Genomic DNA, 26,253 nt, shown 5'->3' with positions numbered 1-26,253 from the left:
ATTCTTAGAAAGGTACAATCTCCCAAGACTGAACCAGGAAGAAATAGAAAATATGAACAGACCAATCACAAGCACTGAAATTGAAAGTGTAATTAAAAAACTCCCAACAAACAAAAGTCCAGGACCTGATGGATTCACACATTGATTGTGATTCACACAGTTGATCGACTCACATCAAACATTTAAAGAAGAGCTAACACCTGTCCTTCTGAAACTGTTCCTAAAAATTGCAGAGGAAGGAAAACTCCCAAACTCATTTTATGAGGTCACTATCACCCTGATACAAAAACCAGACAAAGATACCACACAAAAAAAGAAAATTATAGGTCAATATCACTGATGAATATAGATGCAAAAAATCCTCAACAAAATACTAGCAATCTGAACCAGCCGAGGTGACTGGGTCATGGGGGAGAGTCCCTAAGGCCTTTCCCCGCCAGTGTCCTAGCTTTTTTGGCTCCTAAAGTCATCAGGGTCGTTTGTCATTGCCGAGGCCACGTCTGCGAAAGGAGAGACTCGCTCCGTGCCTGCTGGTTCCTCTACGTTATCCGTTGGTGTGGCCCTGATGCTGCGGCAGGCTCCGGATTCCTAGAACGCTGGAGCGAATTTAGAAGATTTTGTTCATGTGTATGGCATAGAAGATGAATTCGTCCTCCTCCACCATGAATGAAGAACCTGATGCTCTCTCAGTAGTTAACCAGCTCCGGGATCTAGCAGCAGATCCATTAAACCGTAGAGCCATTGTCCAGGATCAGGGATGTCTGCCCGGCCTTATTTTATTTATGGAACATCCCAACCCCCCTGTCGTCCACTAGGCTTTGCTCGACTACAACTCCAGGAGAAACAAAACTGCTGGCCTCTGAAATCTATGAAATTCTTCAGTCTTCCAATATGGCAGATGGTGATAGTTTCAATGAAATGAATTCACGTCGAAGGAAAGCTCAGTTTTTTCTGGGAACCACAAACAAACGTGCCAAAACAGTGGTTTTGCATATAGATGGTCTTGATGATACGTCTTGGAGAAACGTGTGTGAAGAGGCTTTGTTAAAAATTAAAGGCGTTATTAGCTTTACTTTTCAAATGGCTGTTCAAAGATGTGTGGTGCGAATCCGTTCAGATCTGAAAGCAGAGGCTTTGGCATCAGCAATAGCATCAACCAAGGTTATGAAGGCTCAGCAAGTTGTGAAAAGCGGAAGTGGAGAAGAGATGCTGGTCCCGTCCAAGACACGCCTGTGGAAGTAGAACAGAACACAGACCTGCCCGACTACCTGCCTGAGGACGAGAGTCCCACAAAGGAGCAGGACAAAGCAGTGTTCCTGGTGGGCTCACACCCAGAGGGTGGAGCTAGCTGGCTGAGCACAGCTGCAAACTTTTTATCCAGATCATTCAAGGACTGTGTAAACGAACAAGGGGCCAGTTTTCCATTGTTGTGGTGAACTGTCAAGTGCAATTTGCAATAAGTTATCATGAAAAGTTTCTAGATTACATGATTAAGAATGCTGCATTTTACATTTTACTGGACATTTTACCCCACTAAGTGGTAAAAAGGACAGAGGCTACAGGTGGAATTGCTTTGTTTATGAAGGTGTTTTGGTTTTGTTTTCCTTTGTTTAAATTGCCTCACTTTTTAAAAAACATGGGTCCACTGTTAAACCAAACATGTATTTGTGCAGCTTTACATTTTATTTTACACAAAGCACGTGATTAGGAAAACTTGTTTTCTCAAGCCTCAGGACCCATTTGAAGAGAAGTTTTTTGGTTTTTTTTTTAGCTCAAGTTGTGCATGAATTACTGAACACTTTTCTCTGCCTTTTCTAGTGAAAGATAATTGCTTTGGTACTCTTTCTTTCTCGTGAAATATACTTGCTTTGAAAGCATTTCTCATAATTCCCCTTTTGTGCCTTTTTTATTTTGCCAACCATGTTTATAGAAAGGACATTACTAGTGACATTTTGTGAATTAAAACATATTCCTTGCAATGTAACAAACCCCTAAAAATACAACTCTACAAAAACTTGGCAGTCTTATTTGTTATAATTTTTAAAAGATTAACACAAAATCAGTCGAGAAGGAAACATGTATATCAGCAAAATGTTATTGGAGACTATTTGAATGTGACCAAATGTGGTCCTAGTTGACTACTGTTCAGTTTGGTTTATATCAGCTCTTGAGAATTATGTCCACCCTAATATTGGGAGTGACTGTAAATGGTCTCTAGGCCTTACTTTGTGATTACACACTATCCCCTGCTAAGAAAACAAACAAACAAAAAAATAGTAAAGAACTGACAAACTTGAAAAAAGAAAACAAAAATGGAATGCCTATAATGCCGTAGTGCTATTTGATAGAGTCTAACCTTAAAACATGAATTGCTTGGCAGATGCCTATTCAGTAGGTGTTTTCTTGTATTGCCTTTTGTGAATTTATTATGAACATGCAGTCATATTGAATGAAAAAAAAAAAAGACTCAACTTATTGCTTATAAAGAAATAAAGCCAGCATTTGTCCGTCCACTTAAACTTTTTGCCAGAAAAAAACAGGACTTCAGCAAAGGTAAGATAAATAAATATAAACATATATATATAAATTTTTTGGTATAGATTTAAGAGCTAATTACATATATGTAATGTTTTATTAAATTTCTCAAATATTTGGCAACAAAAAATTTTCTTTTGGAAATCCAACTAACTCCAGATAAAGTTTAATGCTAATATGATTAAAACCTAATAGGAGGAAATCAAAAACTTTTTTCATCAACATGTAGAGCTGCTATTTTACTCCTTGGAGAATGTGAAGTGAAAATTGGACCCTGGAGGGTTTCCTTGCATTTTCATTGCTTCTCTTTTAGAGGAAACTAAAAGCATCCAGTGTCACTGGAGAAGAATTATTGTAAAATAGTTCACCAACAAGAATCTTGAGTTCAAGAACATTGTGACCTTATGGAGGGAGGGGTGTTGAGGGTATGGAGAGTAATATTTTTTCACCTGGGCTCTGATTCAGGTGATGCACACAGCTGAAAATATAAGCTTTCAGGGCATGTATTGCTTTAAATGCATAGTACAACTTGCTGCCAGACCAGATGTGTTGAAAAACAAAAAACAAAAAACAAAACCACCTCCTTTCTATAGCCATTGAAACAAAGTTTACTGTTCTGTTTTAACAGGTTTGTATTTTATTTTGCATTGCCACACATCTGCTTATTTAAAAAATGACATCCTTTTGATAGTAATTGTTCAGCACAAGTAGGTATTACAGCTTGATGTTTGTGTGTTCTAATTCTCAGTGTTCTTTGATTCCAGGTCTTATATATAGAGCAGTTAAGGCAACTGTAACAGCATTTTTTGAAATTTATTGTAAAATAATAAAAGGTAACATAATTTTAAAAAATAAAAAATACTAGCAATCTGAATCCAACAAAACATTAAAAGGACCATACACCATGATCAAGTGGGATTTATTCCAGGGATGCAAGGATTTTTCAGTATCTGCAAATCAATCAGTGTGATACACCACATCAACAAATTGAAGGATAAAACCAATATGATCATCCAATAGATGCCAAAAATTTTTTTTGACAAAATTCAGCACCCATTTGTGGTAAAAACTCTCCAGAAAGTGGGCATAGAGGGAACATACCTCAACATAATAAATACCATATACAACAAACCTACGGCTAACATCATACTCAATGATGAAAAGCTGCAAGCATTTCTTCTACGATCAGGAACAAGACAGGGATGTCCACTCTCACCAGTTTTATTCAACATAGTTTTGGAAGTCTTAGCTATGGCAATCAGAGAAGAAAAAGAAATAAAAGGAATACAAATTGGAAAAGAAGAAGTTAAACTGTCACTGTTTGCATAGAAGATCCTAAAGATGTTACCAGAAAACTACTAGAGCTCATCAATGAATTTGGTAATGGCACATGTTACAAAATTAATACACAGAAATCTGTTGCATTTCTATACACTAACAACAATGAAAGATCAGAAAGAGAAATTTGAGAAAAAAATTCCATTTACCATTGCATCAAAAAGAATAAAATACCTAGGAATAAACCTACCTAAGGAGACAGAAGACCTGTACTCTGAAAACTATAAGACACTGATGAAAGAAAGCAAAGAAGACACTAACAGATGGAAAGATATACCATGTTCATGGATTGGAAGAATCAATATTTTCAAAATGACTATACTATCCAAGGCAATCTACAGATTGAATGCAATCCCCGTCAAATTAACAATGGCATTTTTCACAGAACTAGAACAAAAAATCTTAAAATTTGTATGGAGACATAAAAGACCCCAAATAGCCAAAGCAATCTTGAGAAAGAAATACGGTGCTGGAGGAATCAGATTCCCTGACTTCAGACTATACTACAAAGCTATAGTCATCAAAACAGTATGGTACTGGCACAAAAAATAAATATAGATCAGTGCAACAGGATAGAAAGCCCAGAAATAAACACAGGCATCTATGGTCGATTAATCTACAACAAAAGAGACAAGACTACACAATGGTGGAGGTAGTCTCTTCAACAAATGGTGCTGGGAAAACTGGACAGCTACATATAAGAAAATGAAATTAGATCATTCTTTAGCACCACACACAAAAATAAGCTCAAAATGGATTAGAGACCTAAATGTGAGACTGGACACTATAAAACTCCTAGAGGAAAACATAGACAGAACACTCTCTGATATAAATCACAGCAATATCTTTTTCAATGCATCTCCGAGAATAATGGAAATAAAAACAAAAATAAACAAATGGGACCTAATTAAACTCAAAAGCTTTTGTGCAGCAAAGGAAACCATAAACAAAACAAAAAGACAACCCACAGATTGGGAGAAAATATTTGCAAATGATGTGATCAACAAGGGATTAGTCTCCAAAATTTACAAACAGCTCATGAGGTTTAATATCATCAAAACAAACAATCCAATCAAAAAAGGGCAGAAGACCAAAGTAGACATTTCTCAAAGAAGACTTACAGATGGCCAAGAGGCCTGAAATGATGTTCAACATCGCTAATTATTAGATAAATGCAAATCAAAACTACAGTGAGATATTACCTCCAGTCAGAATGGCCATCATCAAAAAATCCACAAACAATAAATGCTGGAGTGGGTGTGGAGAGAAGGGAACCCTCCAACACTGTTGGTGAGAATGTAAATTGGTGCAGCCACTATGAAGAACAGTATGGAGGTCCCTTAAAAAACTACAAATAGAGCTACTATAGGACCCTGCAATCTCACTCCTGGGCATATATCTGGAGAAAAACATGATCCGAAATGATACATGCACCCCAATGTTCATTGCAGCACTGTTTACAATAGCCAAGACATAGAAGCAACCTAAATGTCCATTGACAGAGGAATGGATAAAGAAGATGTGGTATATATACACAATTGAATATTACTCAGCCATTTAAAAGAATGAAATAATGTCATTTGCAGCAACATGGATGGACCTAGAGATTGTCATACTGAGTGAAGTCAGTCAGGCAGAGAAAGAGAAATTTCGTATGATATCCCTTATATGCAGATTCTAAAAAGAAATGATACAAATGATCTTATTTACAAAACAGAAACAGACTCACAAACTTAGAGAAGGAACTTATGGTTACCAGGGGAGGAAGGATGGGGGGAAAGGAGAGTTTGGGATCGACATGTACACACTGGTATATGTTAAATGGATAACCAAAAAGGACCTACTATATAGCACAGAAAACTCTGCTCAATGTTATGTAGCAGGCTGGATGGGATGGGAGTTTTGGGGGAGAATTGATATATGTATACATAGGGCTGAGTCCCTTTGCTGTGTACCTGAAACTAGCACAACATTGTTAATCGGCTATACTCCAACATAAAATTAGAAGTTAAAAAAAAAAAAAGAACAAAGTTGCTTTCATGTACAATTATAGTATCTGTTCTTCACTTTGTAGATGCAAGTGTTACAGGGAGAAAAATGTCTAAGCTTCCAAATAGTATAACCTGATCAAGAAAGCAAAGCAAATTCAACTAAATACTGATACCAAATGATTTATTTTGCTGGCTAGAGAACAAGACAGTTAACTAAGTCGACCAAAAGATTACTCAGTTTGACCAGATGAAGATTTTGATTGATCTTGATTCAGAAAAAGCAGCATAAGACACTTCCATGAAGGGGCAGAGGGGGAATCGCACCCAAGTACGGTGAGTAGATAATATCAGCAATGTGGTTGGTTGCTTTAATCAACAGACCACAGATGATATGACAAAGGCAACCTGTCTGCAAATAAAAACTATAAATACATCACAAATACAATGGAGCAACTGTTAACAAACAGAAATTCCAAGCCTGCTGGCCCGGACCATATGAAATACCTGGTGCCCTGTAGTTCTCAGCATTTAGAAAAAATTCCATCCATACTGAGTATGGACACAAAGCAACAATTCCTAAAAACAGTTCCACACCTGGATGAAGTGGACGGAAGACCAGTTCACACCTTCCTCCTTCCATGAACTCCACAAATAAGGAGGACATCCAGAGACTTGGGGGCTACATCAAGGCTAAAACCCATATCCATCAGTCACACCACCGCCCTCCAAGTCACAGACATTATTTAAGGCTTGCCCAGTGCAAGAAGTTATTGTATGTTAACTCTGGTAACCCATGTGCAACTGAATTCATTTTTCTAACTTCCCTAGGTCAGCCTCTGCTGAATAGTTTTTCCCATGTGTGATCCTTTCCAAACAATTTTATTTTCCTTAAACAGGTAATGTTTTTCCCAGTGAGTCCTGGGCTCCTTTCCAAAGGAATGACATCACTGCAGACACTGCAGCACCAGCTAATAAAACCCGTTAGGCTGCCAATCTCGTCATCACCTCTGCCACGCCCCCGTGGCAACAGCCTCCCAGAGCTTTCTCAACTTCCCTTATTTGCCCCATTCGTCATCTCAATAACACACCATGGTGTTCAGAACAGAATCTGGACGGGCCAAAGACCAATTGCTGTAGAGATGGGGATATTAAATTAAACCCATACCTCAGCAGAAAACCTCAGAGGGACCCAGGAAGAAGAGGTTAGAGACAGGGACCAAAGCTCTCATTAATGTGTAGCTGACTTGTCACTTTCATGGGAGTCTTGCAAGGAGTTGGACTCTGATTTAAGCAGGAAGATAAGGCATGACATTCCAGAGAAACTGCTTCAATTTTTCTTGTCACATTTAACTCAAATGCCTAAGCCTTTTTTATTCTTTTTATTTTTTGCCAAGTTAGATCACATCATAAACTGTACGTAGACTATGACAAGAAAATCTTTATTAAGCACCAGTCTACATGAAGTATTGGCCTTTGTCCTGCAGAAGCTTACAACTTAGGAAATAAGGGCTGCAGCATTTAGGTGAGGATGTGTGTTTCTGATAAGCCTGCAGAAAATGAGCCCACAGTGCCCATTTGGGCACTTCTGTTCCCGACTTAAACAAAGAAACAGAAAGAAACTCAACGATGAATCAATCCCTTTGTTATTGTACATCAAAGGCTATATTAAAAAAATCATCCTTTGCAATAGATAAAAATCTAAATATCAATAGAAGAATGTATCAAGAAACCAAGTTTTGTCAATATCCTTCTTTTTTTTTTTCCCCCAATATCCTTTTGATAGCCTGATGACCCCAGTGAAGACAACTCAAAAGTGAGGTCCTGCAATCAGCAGTCTCAGCATCTACTGAAAACTTGCTGAAATGCAGACTCTCAGGCCCCACTCCAGACCTACCAAGACAGAATCTGCATTTTTTCAAGATTCCCAGGTGATCTGTATTCACTTTGGGGCTCAAGAAGCTCTCAGTTCAATGAGAGAGCTCTTGGGTTTTGAATGGAACTCATCATCACCAACTCGCCCTGCTGGTCTGCCCAGCACTGGCACCTGTACTTGGTAAACACGCACACGTCGCTGGAAGCCACACAGCCACACAGGTTGTGCAGATGACATCACAGGTGCCCCTTGAGGGACTCCATGCAGTTAAGGAGATAAGTAAAGGAGGACAGGGGAGGGGGGCATCTGTCACAGAGAGCAACTCCTCAGTCTATTGTGACGACTGTCTCTGGTCGGAAGGCTTTGAGCTGTCAGTCTGATCAGCCTCTTCAGGAAGCCCTCATCAGTCAGCTCATCCTCTGCTGACCCCGTACCTTGCCTAGGTCATTTGTTCCTGGGGATTAAGCAAGTGGAGCCCAGATCTCCTTCCTCTCATGACTCAGACAGCTGGGATTATGATGACCTTGACAGACATGGGCTCCCTTTCTCTCCTGCTTCCAAGGGAAGCCATCCTCACCTCCTGCTCCCAGGTGGCAGGCCTTCTGCTCACCCTCAGTGCTCTGTACCCAGGTGATGAGTCAGTAGGAATCAGACCCCAGCAGGTGTGTTATCCTGTCCTTGTGTGAACCATCGTTTTTAGCACATTTCCCGAGGGGCAAGTGATTAAATTAAAATTCAACTAATGTCTCTCTTCTCCATCCAGATTCATTGGGATCTGGGAAAGTAAAAAGTTACTTGAATAAAAAGAGCCATAGAGGTCCTGATTAAAAAGACAAGGCTGCTGACAGCTAGGGGACATGGCAGCTGAGATGCTGAAACTCGCTAGCACCAGCATTTTAACTGCAAGATGACATTCATCAGAAGATATCAAATTAACTATCCAGGAAGAGCAGACGGGGACAGTGATACAGGGACTGGCTGACCCTAATTAAACTGGATTTCACGATGGAAATGATGGTTCCCTCATCTCTGGATGGCATCTCTCTCCCTTCCTGCTCTCCATTCCCTTTTCTCAACATTGCCTCCAAGTTCTAAATGACTTGAAAAAGGAAACAGAGGGAATAATCTATAATAAGCACCATTTAATTCTGTGCTGTGAGACGGAATTACAAGAAACACATAAGCACTTTTAAATATCCATCCTATATTTATAACTATATCTAAGATGTATTTTTCTGATTATAACATATCTGAGCAAAAAATTATGTTAATCTTTAAAAAGATATTTTGGTATAAAATTATTTGTAAAATTCAAAAAAGTATAGAGAAGAAAATCAAAATAATCATTAGGCTCAGAGACTATGGCTGTCAAGATTTTGATGTATTGATTTGCAATATGGAGTGTGTGTCTGTGTATGTGTGTGTGTGTGTGTGTGTGTGTGTAGAACAGAGACAGAGTGACACAGACAGCAATTATCAGAGAGACAGAGAAATTTGGAATCATAATATATATAGTTTTATATTTTGTTAGGTTCACTTAGCATTGTTTTATGAAGGATTTTAACAATCTGTTGGAAAATATTTTTACACTGACGTTTAAAAAAATTGAGAACTCCAGTTAAGGCATCCTTTGAGACAGTATCAAGAAAATAGAACAATTTCCTGAGCTAAAACATCCTTGATGGTTTAGAAGAAATACCTTATCCTTTAAAAAAATTGCAGTTACTGGTATAGCCAACATATAGAAACTTAAAATAGCCAGAGTTGGACATGAGTCACTGTGGTTAAACATATGGAATCGAAATTAGTATAATTTGCCAAATGGAACTGCAAGTCCATGAAAGTGTTCTGAAGGAATATCATAGTATTGTAACTGTTACCTTTAACCTTTTCTGTAACTCAGTAGACGAAATAAAACAAAGGACCACCAGTGGACTAGAGTCTTCGAGATCAATTACATCTAAATTTCCTCTTCTGTGCACAGGGCAGAATTCCTCTTCTCCACCTTCTTTGCTGTCTGGGAGCATATGATTAATTCCAGCTGGTAGGGTGTGACCAGTATGATGTGTGTCTCTTCAATGACCAGGGCAGGACAGTCCCAGCACCCAGCTGCCCCCACTGTGGTGACTATTAAAGGACCTTGTATTGAAATGGCAGAGCCAAAGGTCAAGGCATTTCTTGCACCACTGGTGATGGGGGGCAGCGGCCCTAGAGAGCTGCTTGGAGGTTCAAAGCCATTGGGTTATTTGTCAAGTTAGCACAACCTGTATTACCCTGACTAATACAGTCACCAAAACAAAACAAAACAATAAAATGAATGAATGTTCCATTCCTATCATATGTACATAAGAGCTTTAGGCCTCTATGCTTCACAGAAGGAAGGAAACACTCTGCTAACACACCCTTTCCCCCATCTGCCCACTTGATAAAACAGTCAGAATGTGTGATGAGATCAGAGAGGACAGATTCCAGGATCAGTTACATTCTCTAACATTCGAATATCTAGTAGGCACTTGCTATGGGAAACCACTTTGCAAGGGCTTCTAGGAATAAAGAAATTGATTAGGGACAGTCCCTGCCTTCTAGAAGTTTAAAGCCTAACAGAGAAGAAAGACATGAGTACAAAGATAGAGCACTTCTAACAGCTGTGTGACTCTGGAGAGTCATTTGCCTCTAAGCCTCAGCTCCATCATCTGTCAAATGGGCAGAAGACAGTGCCTTCCTCACCAGAGCGCTAAGAGAACAGAACACCTGGCACAGCGCCTAACACAGTAATCACTCATTAAATACTTATTATTGTTGTTTTATTTACCTGTAGGGGATATTATTTAACACAGAATTGTTCCTCCTTCTATTTAAGAAAAGTAGCCCCTCCCTGAGTGTCAAAATATATGTTATTATACAAAGAGTGTGGGCTACACAGCAGACAGTCCAGAGATGAAAAGATTGAACACATACCCTGGGTTCTGGGACTTCTAAAGACCTCAGTTTCATCAACAATAAAATTGAGATAATAATATCTCATTTTCAGGACCCTTGGAAGGAATTAAGGAAATCAAGCACATAACTCAGAAATATAATTCTCTTCCTCACCCCTCCCCTTCTTTCTTTAAGATAACCAAAACAAAAGATGTAAAGCCTGTTTACAACTGTAAGTAGATAATCTCTAAGACTCCTACAGGCTCTGGAATTCAGAGAGAAGTACAGCATAAGAAGCGGGATGTTTCCAAAGCAGGAAGACTGCATTCCCCTTCCAAAGCCATACAACTCGTAATCCTTCCAAAGCCATACAATTCATAATCCTCTGTTTCCTGAAACTTTAAAATTGTATTCACTGTTAGCCACAATTCTTTTTAACCTGACATAAACTTTTCTTTCACCTTTTGTAGTTCTCTAGATTGAACTGTTATATTAAAAACTTGATTGAGAAATAAACTGCCTTTAAGAGCAACCAGCAATCAGGAGCAGTCAGTCGACCCCCTCTCCTGCTGATTTCCTGGATCACACAGGAGTGTGAAGTGCCAAGACTTCAGGGGGCAGTGTGGGGAAGGCCCTGTTAGTTCACAGTCTTGACATGACACCAACATGGCATTGCATTATCCAGCTAATTGCTGGGTCAGGAATGGAGAGAGATTAAACTTAGTTATAAAAGAAACAGCACATCTGAGCTGGATGTCATCTCCCGGCCAAGAGGCTGACTGTCTGCTGCAATAACAGCTCCTCACTCCAGTGCTGTTATCTTTTCTCATTATTAATTTTGTAAATAATACATATGGTGTATTCACCACTTGTACCAGATGGGTTTTTCTGGTATCTTGGATCCAAGCTTCTCTTGAAGAGAGGAGAATGGAGAGCTAAGAGTGTGATGTGAGACAGGGCAAGGGTCTCACCGAGCATGTGACTTGAAGCTCAAAATCTGGAAAAGCAATCATTTCAGCGTCTCCACTTCTCCTTTTGACCCCAGAGACCTAAGCATTTGGTTCAAAGAAAAGACAAGACCTAAACCATCAAGTTTCATTTCAAGCTACTGTTTTCTTCTATTCTCCAAGAAGGAACTCTGTGGAGTCAGAGGGGTCTGCATTCCAATTGCGAGTCCCCTCCACTTCCACTGACTCCTTCTGTGAACCTGGGCAGGTAACAACCACATTGAGTCCCCAAGTCCATGTCTGCATAATGGAGAAAACACCACTTAAATGGTGGAGTGTTGGGAGGATTGAATGAGGTTACATGTGAAATTCTTGGCACATGAGCACAGAGGCTGAACATCATTGCCACAGTTTGAATGGCATGCCTTGGAGTGCAGTACGAAACCTGCACAACTGTACATGGCAGGCCTTCCGTTCATGCAACAATTCATCCATTCAAACATTCATATACTATGTTCCAGGCACTATGCTCTCAACTTCCCTTAATAAGCCTTAATGAATTATTCATCCATAAATTTATTCTAAATCAATTCTTGGATTTCCATGACACTTGTCATGGTTTTGTATTTTCTGTCTCAGTCAGTTGCTCATGTGTCAGTTACCCAACAAACCCATCACGTTGCCATATTTCACTGTTTCTTTTCATCACTACATGCTGCTCCCCTAATCACCCAACACAGAGCGTGACACGAAGTCAGTTCACAGTGGGTATCTCTGCCACAGGATGGCACATCTTTCCCGGAGGCAAGGCTGCAGCAGACTTGGCATGTAGACAATCAGCAAGCAGCTTCGTCTGTTTTCATTGCTGGATCCCCAGCCCTTGGATCTGTGTCTGGCACACAGTACATGCTTCATAAATGTTTATAGGAATGAATGGAAAACAGGAGCCCTTATGATTTCTGAAAGATCACGTATTATTCCTTATTGAATGAGGATTAAGAGAGAGTATTTCGAAATGGAAAACATCCACATCCAGTCCCAAGAGTGAAATGGAGGAAGTATGAGGTATAACAACTTAATTATTGAAGAGTAATCTAAGAAAATCAGCTCTATCCCAGATTTGGTATCTTTTTTGTAACTATTCACAAGAGAACATTGTGATAATAACAACAACATCACTTATCAAGTGTCTTCTATTCTTTGTAACTTCAAACCCATTATCTCTGACCTTCACAACAATGCCATGGATGTCAGTATGATTATTCCTATTTTAAGGATAAGGAAACAGGCTCAGAGATCATAAGTAAGTCATCCATGCCGTACATGCAGGAAGTGACTTGACCTGGAATTTGAAACAGGCTCATCTGGCTTAAAGCCCCTCATCCTTCACGTGGAGACAAGAGTATGCCTGCATGTGTGCACATGGGCATAACGGTATAGGCACATCTACACCCTACACCGTCAGCCATGGTTCAGGATATACCCATAAACCCTGTGGACTAAACTTCTAAAGATTTTTCCTGATGATTTTATTTAGCTCCAAAAATTTATGCTCTGAAAAAAAGGAGACTATTTTAAAACCCACTGTCAGATCCCATAGTGACATCACCCAGGAGGCAGGATGATGAAAACTCACAGGCATCATTTTCCAGCACACTAAGCCCCTGACCTCGTTAAGCTTTTACACCTGGTGCTATTAAACTGGGTGACTGAGCAGCTCAGACCCCCTGCTCTGAGACCAATACTCCAGGCTGTTTATTGGCCTAGAAGTCTCCAAGTGATGTCCTGCCCTCGGGAGGCTGTGTGGGCAGAAAGCAGCGGGTCCCTGCTGAGGTGCCTAGACCCCTCACCTAATAGACGCCTGCCTGGAACCAGAAGTGAGGGCTGGCGCTGGGCCACTGGGCTGCTCTAGGCCTTTCTCTGTGGCAGATGTCAAGGTCTGCAGGGTGTTTAATTAAAGGAGCAAAATGCAATGGCTTCAAGGCCTGCAAACCTTGGCCTGTGTGGAGTTTCAAGATCCCCGAGGAACCCCAGCCCAGCTGCTCCTGGGGGAGGGGAGGTCCCGTCCAAAAACTTCTGGAGCTCATACAGCCTGTCCCCTTCCCTCCACGCTTGTTGGATGCCCTGCGTGGTTTTTAGAGGCCCTGTTGATGCCATATGCTCACACCACTGAAGCATTTTACCGCCAGAGCAGAGGCACTTAGCACAAGGAAGAACACATTGTTTTCATAGCTGGTTGGTTCTTAATACTTCCCCCAGGAGGCTCCAGGCTCAAAGAGAGAGTGTCTGGGACGTGTGGGAAGATGCCAGCAAGGTAAAGCGTTCCCAGTGACACAGTTCAGGATGTCAGCCAGGCAGGAAGAAGGGCTCAAGCCTTTAATAGCAGAATTTTGGTGCAAAGGAAAGAAAAGTAGACAATAAAGAAATTACATGTGCAGAGATTTTTTTCCTTTATTGGTAAATTAACACTAGTTCATGTCAGTGATTCTCACTCGACCAAAGTCAATTTTGTCTCCCAGGGGATATTTAGCAAAGTCTGGAGATATTTTGGGTTGTCACAACTGGGCAGAGATAAAGAACTTACTGGCAACGAGTGGGTAGAGACCAGGGATGCTGCTAAACATCCTACAATGCACAGGAAGTTCCCCCCAACAAAGAATTCTCTGGCTCCAATGTCAGTAGTGCCAAGGCTGAGAAACCCTGAGTTGTGTTGTCTGCACAGGCAAGAAAGCTCCCCCTGCCCCTGCAACCTCATTGCACTAGCAACACCATTAGCCACGTTTGAGGCAGCGTGGACAGGCCCTGGGACATAGCATTTAAAGGCAGTATCATCTGGGTGTAGGGTCTGGGTTAGAATTTTAGCTGAAGAACTTTCTAGCTCTGTGTCTTTGGGCAGGTGATCTAACTCCAGCGAGCCTCGGTTTTCTCTTCTGCCAAATGTAGAGAGAACTGGTCACAGCTAGCCTTGTAACGTTTAAATTACATGAGATGATACGAAAGCATTTAGCACCATGTTCACACCCAGCATTATCAAGGCCCAACAAAGTGGGGGCAAAACAGAACAAAACAAGGTTTTTAATAGAAATACACCAAAAAATTTAGTAACCTGAGGGAACTGGAGTGTGGGTTTGACAAGATCTCAAGGAAGCTCACAAGGTTCCTCTTCCCTAGAGGGTCCATGGCCCCAGCGAGCCTCACCTCTGTGTACTCACACTCACAGTGTTCCTCATTGTCCTCCCTATTACTATCCCTTGGCTCAGCCCAGGCATCTGGTCACTCTGGTGTCCAGGTCTGTACTGTAAGAGGCCAAGCATGACCCCAGCGATGGTCTGGTCAGGGAGAGAAGATACATGGGTGCACGTCGCTGTTCTCCCTTTGCATGGAGCCAGAGGGGCTCCGGCTTCTCTCCACTGCTCTGATGCTGAGAAAATCAGGCCAGACTTGGCGACACCTGCCTTTGGTCTGACACCCCGCCCCCCCCCCCCCACCATGGTCTCTCAGAACCGATACTTGCCTCGACACTGTCAAGTCCAGTCTTCAGAGCCCTGTCCTCAGAGCAACCCAGGAGCCCTTCTCTTCTCAAGCCCTTGGATTTCCTGGCACACAGCTTTCCCCGCTGGCTTCAAAGGCACTCCAGGCAGGGAAGCAGCACAGAGCATGAAGGGGACTTAGCCAGCCAAGCAGTTTGCCTCAAAAGGTCTTCAAATCAAAGAGCTAAGAGATGCTTTGGAAACCATCTAGCTCAGTTTCCCCGAGCAGGCAAGACTGAAGCTCAGAGAGAGGAAGGGACAGGACTGCTGCCAGCCCACAGGGCACCTTTGTGCAAGTTAGAAATGATGTCCTTCTGGATGGAGGCAGTGCTGGGCCAGGGTGAACAGCCAGCAAGCAACCAGCTCTCAGGCCAGCAGACAGCCCTGTGCAGAAGCTCTGGGAAGGGGTTGTCACAAAGTGGAGATCAGACTGACGATCTCTTAGAGATGGAGTCAGTTATACATGGAAAATACTGGCTCCTAAGCTCTTTGCTGTCCTTGCAAAGCAAGATATGTTGGGCAACAAGCCTAGATTTCACACTCTGTCTTCCTTGTGTCCCCTTTAATGACAGAAAGGGGAAAGGCAGACACTTGGAGTGGTGTGGGTACCTTGGGGATACTTCACACATAGCTAGTGGCCCAGAAAAACTCAATAATTTCAAAGGAGTGAGGGGGCTACGGTAGCTGAAAAATGGGAACCTCATTACCCAGCTCAGAGTCAACACAGAAACGTAAGGTCAAACCTCAAAGGACAGTTTTGTTTGGAAATTGTAACAAGCCATCACGGCAGAGCTGTGGGAGGACAGGGTATCATTTCACAGAATCCATGACATTTTCCATCACTGGAGGATTTCACATGACTCCTGTGATGAGGAAAACACGGCATATGATTAGGGGCAACTTCCATTGGAATTAGACAAGTTGTTATACACTACAGCCTAGGCAACAGCAGGAGCCTGTATGCAAACAGCTCAGCTACTACTTCATCCCCTTGGTTCTACAGGCAACTTTCTTACTCTCATCTTATCCTTTCTTGTCCTGAATTTCCCTACCTGTAGAACAGTTGTGATCTCTGGCTCCCTATGTGGCCTTGGGAGGACTCCCTCTCTCTACGTCTAATCTTTAGGTCAAGGATCAGCAGACTTTTTCTATTATGGGCTGGACAGGACATTTTCTAGGTTTTGTGGACCATATGGTCTCTCACAAATACTACTCAACTCTGCATCTGCAGCACAAAAGCAGCCATAGGCAATATATCAATTCATGGGTGTGGCTGCATCCCAATAAAGTTTTATTTATAAAGACTGGTGGCAGGCTAGATTGGGCTTCTTGTCTGCAGTTTGCTGACCTCTGCTTGAGGTGGTGCTGGGCATGAAGTGGGCAGAACCTGAGCCCCAGTTCATTGACATAAGCCATGAAAGCCACCAAGAGTTGACGCTCCTAGACAAATAGAAGTTAGTAGCCAAGATGGCAATGGTGTGAAATCCTTCCTTCCATCCTACCCTTGATTGTCATCAGGTTGGGGAGAGGGTTAAACTGAGAAGACTGGCATCACACAGTAAGAGGAGGAACTTACTCAGAGCATGGAGGCTTCATTTTAAGAGATGCATCTTTCTGGGCATGATGAGATTGATAAATTCATATAAGATTCCAAAAATCAGACTGGTCTCTCCTCTGCATTTTCCCACGATAGAAAAGAGACACAACCAAAAAGTTAGCCTCGAGAGTAGTTGCATATTTAAGAATTCACGTGTATTCTATTTCTTTACGCAATTACATGTAGTTATGCCTATGTAACCAGGAGCTTTTTTTTTTTTTTTTAAAGAGTGAATGAAACCCAGACAGGACTTCTCAGAAGCCTAAGATCTGGAAAAACTAACATTACTAGAGGGCTTAGCTCTTCTTGGTAAACAAGGAGGCTCTGCTCCATCCATGCTAGAGGGAGGGGGAGGGATGGTGATCCATCTTCAGACATAACAACTGATCCTTTGCTAGATGCACAAGATCACAAGACCAACTTCCAACACACCAATATTCGAATTATAGGGGTCCCAGAAGAAGAAGAGAAAGAGAAAGCATCTGAGAAAATATTTGAAGAGATTATAGTCCAAAACTTCCCTAACATGGGAAAGGAAATAATCACCCACATCCAGGAAGAGCAAAGAGTCCCACACAGGATAAACCCAAGGAGAAACACACTGAGACACATATTAACCAAACTAACAAAAATTAAATGCAAAGAAAAAATATTAAAAGCAGCAAGGGAAAATCAACAAATACCCTACAAGGGGATCCCCATAAGGTTGTCAGCTGATTTTTCAGCAGAAACTCTGCAGGCCAGAAGGGAGTGTCAATATATTTAAAGTGGTGAAAGGGAAAAACCTACAACCAAGAACACTCTACCCAGATTCGGAATCTACTCATTCAGATCCAATGGAGAAATCAAAAGCTTTACAGTCAAGCAAAAGCTCAGAGAATTCAGCATCACCAAACCAGCTTTACAAAACCAACTTCCTTCTTCATGACTGAAAAACGTTCAGCTTCCCAGATTACAGCATAGTCCCTCTGGGGCAGGTACGGTAATTTTACACCCTTACCCAGTGTCCCTACAGGTTAAAGTAATAATCATTGCTAACATTTGAGGAGTCATTATTCTGTGCCAGGCACTATCAAAGTGTTTTAAGGCCCTTCTCATGTAACAACCTCACAACCCATGCCTTGGGACCCACTATCATTATTATTCCATTGACAGACAATGGAATTGGGGCACAAAGAGATTGAATAACTTGCCCAAAATCATGCAGCTACAAGTGTGGAGTCCTGAATTGGACTCAGGGATCCCAGCTCCAGAGCCAGTGCTCTTCACTTCTATTTATACCATAGCTTCTAATAATGCAACCAATACAGGTGATCAGTAAATGTTTGGGGTGGATGACAGTAGTGACTCTGAGAGGTGGATGGCAAAGGAGGAGATCTGGGTTGAAGCTAAGCCAAACTGTGTATGACTGCCAGTGAGCTCACTCTGCACATTCTCCTGAGTGGGGAACACAGGACCTTCTTGAGGGCTCTGCACTGGAGCTCGGCTCTAAGAGGGCGGCTGCTACTGGAGGAGCTGCAAGAAGGCATGTCTGCAGCTTGTAAAGAAGGTCCTTCTTCAACCGCCTCCCTGCTCTAGAAATGTGCCTACAGCTGGGAACAGTGCTCTCTCTGATCCTCCCAGAGCCTTCCCTAAGGGGACAGGGTAGAAAAAATGGCCCCAAGGCAGCCCCTAACCCCTCTCCATATCTCCCCAAGATCCTGACTCTGGGGAGTGTAGGGGCCAGGCATTCCAAATTTCTCAGTGACTGAGGTAAGGACGAGCGGCATCTGAGAAGGAGGAAGAAGAGGAGGCACTATCAAGCTGGGGCTAGAAATGCTAACTTTGTTCATTAGACCACTTGGTTTTTCCTTCCTCGATGACATCCAGATTATTTTGATTTTTCTTTCTTTTTTCCTTCTTTTTTTCTTAAAATGTTCTTGATTCAGAAACTATTTTAATCTCTTTTTTTCTTGTCTAACACTGGCATTTGGGAGTAGGAAATGTAGTCTAATTACAGTTTTGATTGCATCCCATGGTATATGGAGAAGACTGCACTTCCATTGTCTTTTAATATATTGTGTACTTGGCTTCTGTCTTTCACAAAACAGTTATTTAATCGTTTTCAAGCAACTGAGTAGCTTTTAATTAGCTTAGTATTCTACACCTCCAAAGTCATTATACTGTGTTATGAGAATGTCGTGGGCAATAAGTTGATTGCTTTTTTTACTGAGAATATTTTTCGAACAGACCTTATATATCTTTGTAAAAGATCTCTGTATTCTTGAAATATATTTTATCCCCCATTTTAAAATTTTTTCTTATAAATTCTGTCAAACCACTCCTAATGAAAGGTGGAACAAAGCTGTTTCCTTTATTCTGCTGATCAAATATTTATTTATCATTGCTTTCTTTGTCTAACATATTTTGATAACAGGGTGCAAAGATTCTGTACATGTAATTATTTCCCAGAGTCAGAGAACCTGTACTCAGATCCTGGTTTATCTTTAATCTATTGCATCACTTCGGCCCAAATCACTTCACATCTCTGGACCTAGGTTTCCCTTTTTTATAACATGGGAAGCTGAATTAAAACTTTCAAAATTGTCCTTTGACAATATCATTCTAGGACAGTTTTCAGTGAGGCTTACATTTACCGCCAGGGCCATCATCCCCCTTCCTTTCTGCTCCAAGGTAACCCTTTTAACCAGATTTCATCTGATGAAAGAAGGGAAGATCAACTAGATCCTGAGAATAATCACAATGTCCTTGGAAGGAAAAGGAATTATTTTTACACACATACACACACACACACACACACATACACACACACACACACGACATATACGATGCCTGAATGTGAACTTTTCAATAATCAAGTGTAATGTACCAGTGAGAAAATTTCTATTCTGAGCAACCAGCAAGTATTCGGTAAAGAGATTATTTCTTTTACTTAAGGGCAAATATCAAAAGTCCACAAGTCTAGGGGGACCCCAGCAACCCTGTATCTCCCTAGCAATGTTGCCGAAGAGGCTAAGCCTTGGAAAGGATCCAATGGAACAATTGCAGAGAAATGCCAGCCTCAGAGGGAAAAAACATGGACTGAGGATGTTGAAACCAAATAATATGGATTGGCTTCAGCTTATAACACCCATCTACTACGAAAACATCCAAGAACAACAGCTAAATGTACATACAATGTGCAAGAAAAGTGGGAGTGTTTCCTGAATTGGACTCAGTCACACTGGACCAGCCACACCAGGAATTCCAGCCCAAAACCTTGACTTCAGGCACTCTGAGACCTCCAGCATGTCAGACCATGAGCCCTAAAAGCAGTGCTCTGGCTCACCCAAGGGCTGACAAAAATTACTGTTGGAATTTCAACCATGAAGCTGGAAATGACATTTCAAAGCACTCTCTTCAGTTTAAACGTCCCCTCTGAGGAGCTCTTTATGTGCAACAGAAAGTGACTAGTCTGCTGATCGTGGCAGGGGCTGAGAGAAACTGGGTGTTTCCCTTGAGCCCATCAACAGCTGAATTTAAAATGTGGGGAAAGATAAAGAACTGGAGACAAGATGGCCATGACCAGGAGAGGAAGAGAGGTTCCCTGGACTGGAACTTTCCCTTGGAAAATGTAGGCGACAAAAGAAAAAGACCAACACTACTGAGCTTTTACCCACATCATTCCTCTTTCCTGGACTGAAATTTTCTCTCTTTTCCAAATATGAAAATTCTATTTGGAACACCAGTTTATGCTCCTTCTCTATAAGACTCTCCCAAACCCACCCACCCCACAAAAACTGCTCCATTCTCTAAACTCAAACATGTCTCAATCCACTCATCTAACAATAATGTTCAGGCTGTCTTCCGGCATCTCACCTTCTTGTTTCAAGACATCATGTAATTATTCCACTATTATTTGGCTTTTCACATACTTGTACCTTGATTCCTAAATTTGATTTTCACCTTCCTTCCTGAAACTGAAGTCCATAATCATTTTAGCTTTTTTCTCTAAGGCAGCTGTTTGATATATGCTAGCTGATGAAGGAAGAAAGGAGCAGGGGAAGTTAACAAAGTACAAAAATGTTCCCTGGTAGCACGAGGGTGGACCCGTCATGACAGAAAGGGCACCAAAATTCCACACCAGCTAAGAACCAACAGCACCCGGCAGACACCTGAACATGTCTGTTGAATGGAAGGAAGGAGGTAAGGAAAGGAAGAAAAGATTAAAGGAAATGATAAAGGGAAGAAAGTGAGGAGTGGAGAGAAAAATAGGGAAGGATGAAGGAAAAAGGGAGGGAAGGAGGAGAAAAGAATGGAAGAAAGGAAAGAAAGAAAGATGGATGGAAAGATGGAGGAAGAGGCAGGAGGAAGGGGAGGGAGGGTGAAAAAAGGGGGAAAGAAAGGGATGAAGGACAAGTCTTACCCTTGACCTTCTGGGTCTTCCATGTTTATTCTTGTTACCTCTCTATTTCCAAAATATCTCTTGGGACCTTACAGAGCACCAAGCGCTGAGTTCCAGGCTGCCTGATGCACCTGCATAAAGGTGTGTGTGAACCACTTCCAAGGCCAATTTTCTTTACTGGTCAGCACCCACCATCTCCTGTGAGCACAGCACCCCTAGTCCAGAGAAGCCAGCCCCAGAAAGGCTGTGTCTCACGGCCCAGGGCTTGGAGCTCTGGAGGACTTCTGGGCAAAAGCCTGGGCACTACTGGCCCTCCACCAGGAGTGCGACAGGAGGCCTTCTCCTCTTATTTGTGCCAAGGCATCACATGACACACCCCGCCCACCAGCTTCCTGGGCAGCCCATCAGGGAATCGGGGCTCCTGGGCTCCACAGGGTGGGGGTGGGGAGTGCCCCTGAGGACACTCACTGGCATGCAGCCATGCCTCCCTCACAGCCAACCCCCAGGCACTGTCCTCGCCCCTCTTGCACTCCCTTCCTCCAAGCACCCCCAAGGAGCCAGACACTCAATTTAGAGCGTCCCCCAGACAGTACAATGCACAGCTCTTTATGGTAACAAAATATCCCCAGCTCTACTGCTCCCTTTCCCTCTAACAGAAATGCTACCATGTCATGAGTTTAATGTAGATATTTTTTAAAAGAAATTTACCATCGAGAACACATCCATTGAAGAAACAATGAAGGGGTTCTTGATGGGAAAAGGAAAAGGTCTCTGCTTCAGGGAGGTCCATAAACCCCTGAAGTTGGTTGCAGACTTCTGTGTACAAATAGGTGTGTTCACTTTTCAGGTGAAAGAATCCATAGCTTTCAGTACATTCTCCAAGGGAACTGTGATCCAAACAAGAGGAAAACTACCACCTATACAAGGCAAGTGATCAGGGGTTTCTCAATCAGAGAAAATGGGCTTGGTTATTTGCCAAAGACAACTGAATTCCATGAAGATGCATTTCCTAGAATTAACCGATCTCGCTAAGATGACAACTCAATTTTGAAACAGGAGCTTTCTTTCCCTTCCACCCCCCCATCTCAGAGGCAATCGGTCTTTGGGCCTGTCTGTCTGTCTGTCCCCACCAGGCCTGCAGCGGATCTGCTGGGGATGGCAGGGGAAGACCATCGAAACGTGTGATACTTCATTAAGCGCATGCCCACTCTCATCATTGCTCTAAATTAAACCAATTTGAAACGAGCAAGCCTCGGAAATATTCTGCCCTCTGTCCATCCAATTGCACTCTCCAGAAATAAGAAGTGTAGGTTATGATTTTAATACACCATATCATTGTCTTGAAACTTAAAATATCACTGGAAGAATAACCAGGGAGCTATGTGAAATAGTTAAGTAAGCCCTAACACAGCACTGCTGGGGCATGAACAGTGATTCGATTTCTATAGAATAAAATGAAGCTTAGAAAAATCAGGGCATGCACTTGAGCAAGCAACAAAATACAAAATATCAATAATAGGAAAATCTGCTTTATCACTTTGCTTTTAAAAAGCCGTTAGCAGACTCTGCAGCTGTTAATCACTGCTCACATATGGCATAGCTGTCACCTTTATGAATCATGTTTTATCTTGAAAATATTATCCTTTATTACCTTTCCTTTTGCACATGCCTTAGGAGTTGTGAAATAAGAAAATAGGAAAAGCTCTGAGATTCTCAGTGCCAGGATCAACATTTACAAATAAAGCAAGCAGAAAAGTGTGTTACAGTTTTAAATTATGTCCAATTCCGTGAAGCCAAGTACTAGCATCTTCATTTCTAAGATTGCAGAAAGGGTGTCTTCTCTCACTGAAAGGAACTTCTACTGTGAGACTTTGCCTTGATTGCACATGAAATCTTCTAAGCCCTAGGTAGTGGGTAGCAGAAATACTCAGATAGCTGCTGTTTTAGATGAAGGACTTAATTAAATACTTGATTCAAAGTAATAGGCATGGCATTGCATCAGTCTGTAACACAATACATCTGAAAAATAAGTTTGATGAATAAAGGTAAATATACATTCAATGGGACATATGAAGATACACATATAAAGGAATAAGGAAAGTTTGTGATCAGATGCATATGATTTGTCCACTTATTTTTAAAAACGAACGATAGAGGCAACCAATATAAGATGTCCAGGAAAATGTGTTTTAATGTTCTCACTTGACATAATGATGCACTTTACTGAACTGCAACATTAGCCATGCTTCAGCAGATCAAAAAGCATCCCTCTACCTCCAGTCCTAAGACTAAGGCCTTCAGAAGTTCTAAGAACTAGGAGCTCTCAGAAACAAAATGTCTAGAAAGGAACAAATTCTGCTTCTCCAGCAGGACCAGTCAGTCTGTCCCTGCAACATGCCTTTTAGCCATGGAGCTTAAAGGTACAAGAGTCAGAACGTGGCACAAACTGCATCATGCCACTCGGCCCTGTCCTGGTCCTGTCCTTTCTACCCTTCTCTTCCCAAAGGGGAGAGGGTGGTCTGGATCCTGCACATAGAAGCCAAGGGTTAGTGAGCAGGCCTCCCCTTCCTTAGCCCCGGGCTGCTCACATCCTGCTTGTCCTTAGCCTTCCGACCTGCCATGGTCAGTCACTTACCAGGATGTGAGGAGGCAGGGCTGCTCAGCAGAACCCCAGCACTCTGGGGGCTGGAATTCCTGAAAGGAAAACCTGGGTGCAGCCTGGGAGGCTGAGGCTCTGCTTACATCTCAGCAGAGGCAGTGTGTCACCCTCCCAAATTAATGAATAAATGATAACCCTATGTCAAATCTGTGGAGCTGAGCAGATGGAAACCCTGGCTATCTCCTCGGGAAAGGTGACCATGGGAACTCCGGGTCCTAAAGGGAGGTACAGCATAAGCTTTGAATCAGTAGTCGGCTACCAAATCACACCACAGAGCAGGAGCCTTCCTTCACAATGGCACAGCTCATATTTCTCCCTGGGTGGAAGACAGTAATGCCATCACCTCTCCTTCCCTCAGTCCCCCACCACATCATCCATCTACTGCTCACCACCCCCTGGACTGTGACTTGGGACCTCAGGCACATCCAGCCTTGGTGTGTCCAAGATCACACCACGAACAACAAATGTCCCACAAAGCAACTCAGAACAGGCATTAAGCATTATTTAGATGCTCTCAACTCTTAACCCTCCTTGTTTCTCTCCATGTGGATAGTCATGCTTTTTGACCCTGCCTAATAACTCCAGCTGATGCTAAATGAATATGAATGATGGGAACTCAAGAGGCTTGGCAGACTGGGGTACAAGGCATGAACGTTCAGTCATGCAAGGATTCTTAGAGATCACACCAGATACTTTGATTTTATACATGGGGGAATGTAACCCAGGCCATAAATCACTCATCTAGGAATACACAATTATTCATCCCACAAGCACCTACTATGTACAAGATCCTCACAAGGCATAGCAACAAAATTCTATCATTTATGGCTCAGAGTCCATATTTAAGAATAATATTCCCTTGGATTTTTCTGAAATCTATGTATGTTTCCTATCAGGAGATGGCCAAAGAGAAATATGTCCCCAAGTGTAGGAGTTGGCAAACTTCTTCCACAAAGAGCAAGACAGCAGACTTTGAGGGCCATAGTTACCCATCCCTGCCATTGTCATGTGAGAACAGCATAGGTAACAACAGGTGTGACTGGGTTCCAACTAAGCTTCATTTACAAAAAATCTGCATGCTGGATTTGGCCCATGGGCTCTATTTGGCTGACCCCTGCCTTAGCGGATCTCAATTTGACACTGACCTTTTTGACCTGCAGATCTCAAGCTGGCCTTAATCATGTCTTATTTCACCTCAAACCTCCCTTAAATATTAAAATACATACCTATAAAAGGAAAATCACAGAACAAGATGCTTAGAGAGTAAACTTATATAATCACTCATAAAACACAGGGAAGGAATGGGAATCTTAAATAGAACATTTCCTGGCCACCCAAGCAAAGAGGGACAGGGTTTCCACCTAAGTAACCACATTGCACCTCCCTAACTGAATGTTGTCTTTTCTCCCCTGTTTACGGAAGACGATGTCCCCATGACGTCAGGCAGATTCCCATCATCCCATCCCTGCGGAAAATAACTCCCATCCCTTTCTTCCAGAGGTCTAAGCTGGGCTAAAGTCTAAGCTGGGATAAAGCTGAGGTTGACTGTTGGCAAGGCAGACACAGGGCAGACACAAAGGGTCGGTGAGCAGGTCTGGTCTTCCCCGAGCCCCATCCCTGGGCAGGGAGGGTGGGTGAGGAGCAGGGGCCTAGCTACCTTCCATGTTTGTGCTTGCTTTATTTTTATTTTTTTATATTTTTTTTTGGCCGCATGTCTTGCAGGATCTTAGTTCCCCAACCAGGGATGGAACCCGCGCCCTCAGCAGTGAAAGTGCAGAGTCCTAACCACTGGACTGCCAGGGCATTCCCTGTGCCTGCTTTAGAAAAACAGGTTCTTGAAAGCAGCTGTAGCAATCTGCAAAACCAACAGGGTTCATCACTGAGAGTTGCTCATATGAGCCCATGGAATCAGAAAATGAGAATTCTGGGCAAGAAGCTCACGACTTACAAACAGCACAAGAAACTTGGCTAAAAGGATTCCCAGGAGATGGCCCCTCAGGGTATGTATCACAGTTTCCCATTTGATGTGACGGTGAAAAGGAGATTCAAGTTGCCAGTATAATTCCTTATGCCTTAGACCTTCATACAAGTGCTTATTTCCAGAAAAAAACATTTCCTCTAAAATGTTACAATCACCTGGCAAAATGTGCCCTGTGCAGAGGTGCTGTGTGAAGGACTCCGTGCTGCCTCAGGTCAACCAACAGAGATGCTTGGTGTCAAAATTCAGCTTTTAAGGAAGATGACAAATGATCATCTCTCATCACACATTTCTGATTTGTTTGTTTTGGCTATGGGATATGCATATGTGAATGAAACATCTGGATAAACATTTTAAAAGTTTCCCCATGGAGATCGGCTCAGTGCTTTGTGACCACCTAGAGGAGTGGGATAAGGAGGGTGGGAGGGAGACGCAAGAGGGAGGGGATATGGGGATATAAGTATACGTATAGCTGATTCACTTTGTTATAGAGCAGAAACTA

General features: G+C 42.2%; 1 pseudogene; it reads left to right on the top strand.

Annotated features, from left to right (window-relative positions):
• The first annotated feature begins 519 nt into the window (after positions 1-519).
• Positions 520-1,436, top strand: LOC132365134 (armadillo repeat-containing protein 1-like; annotated as a pseudogene).
• Positions 1,437-26,253: the final 24,817 nt, after the last annotated feature.

Source organism: Balaenoptera ricei, chromosome 4, assembly GCF_028023285.1.
Source record: "Balaenoptera ricei isolate mBalRic1 chromosome 4, mBalRic1.hap2, whole genome shotgun sequence".
NCBI lineage: Eukaryota > Metazoa > Chordata > Mammalia > Artiodactyla > Balaenopteridae > Balaenoptera > Balaenoptera ricei.
This window is presented reverse-complemented; position numbering and strand designations above follow the sequence as displayed.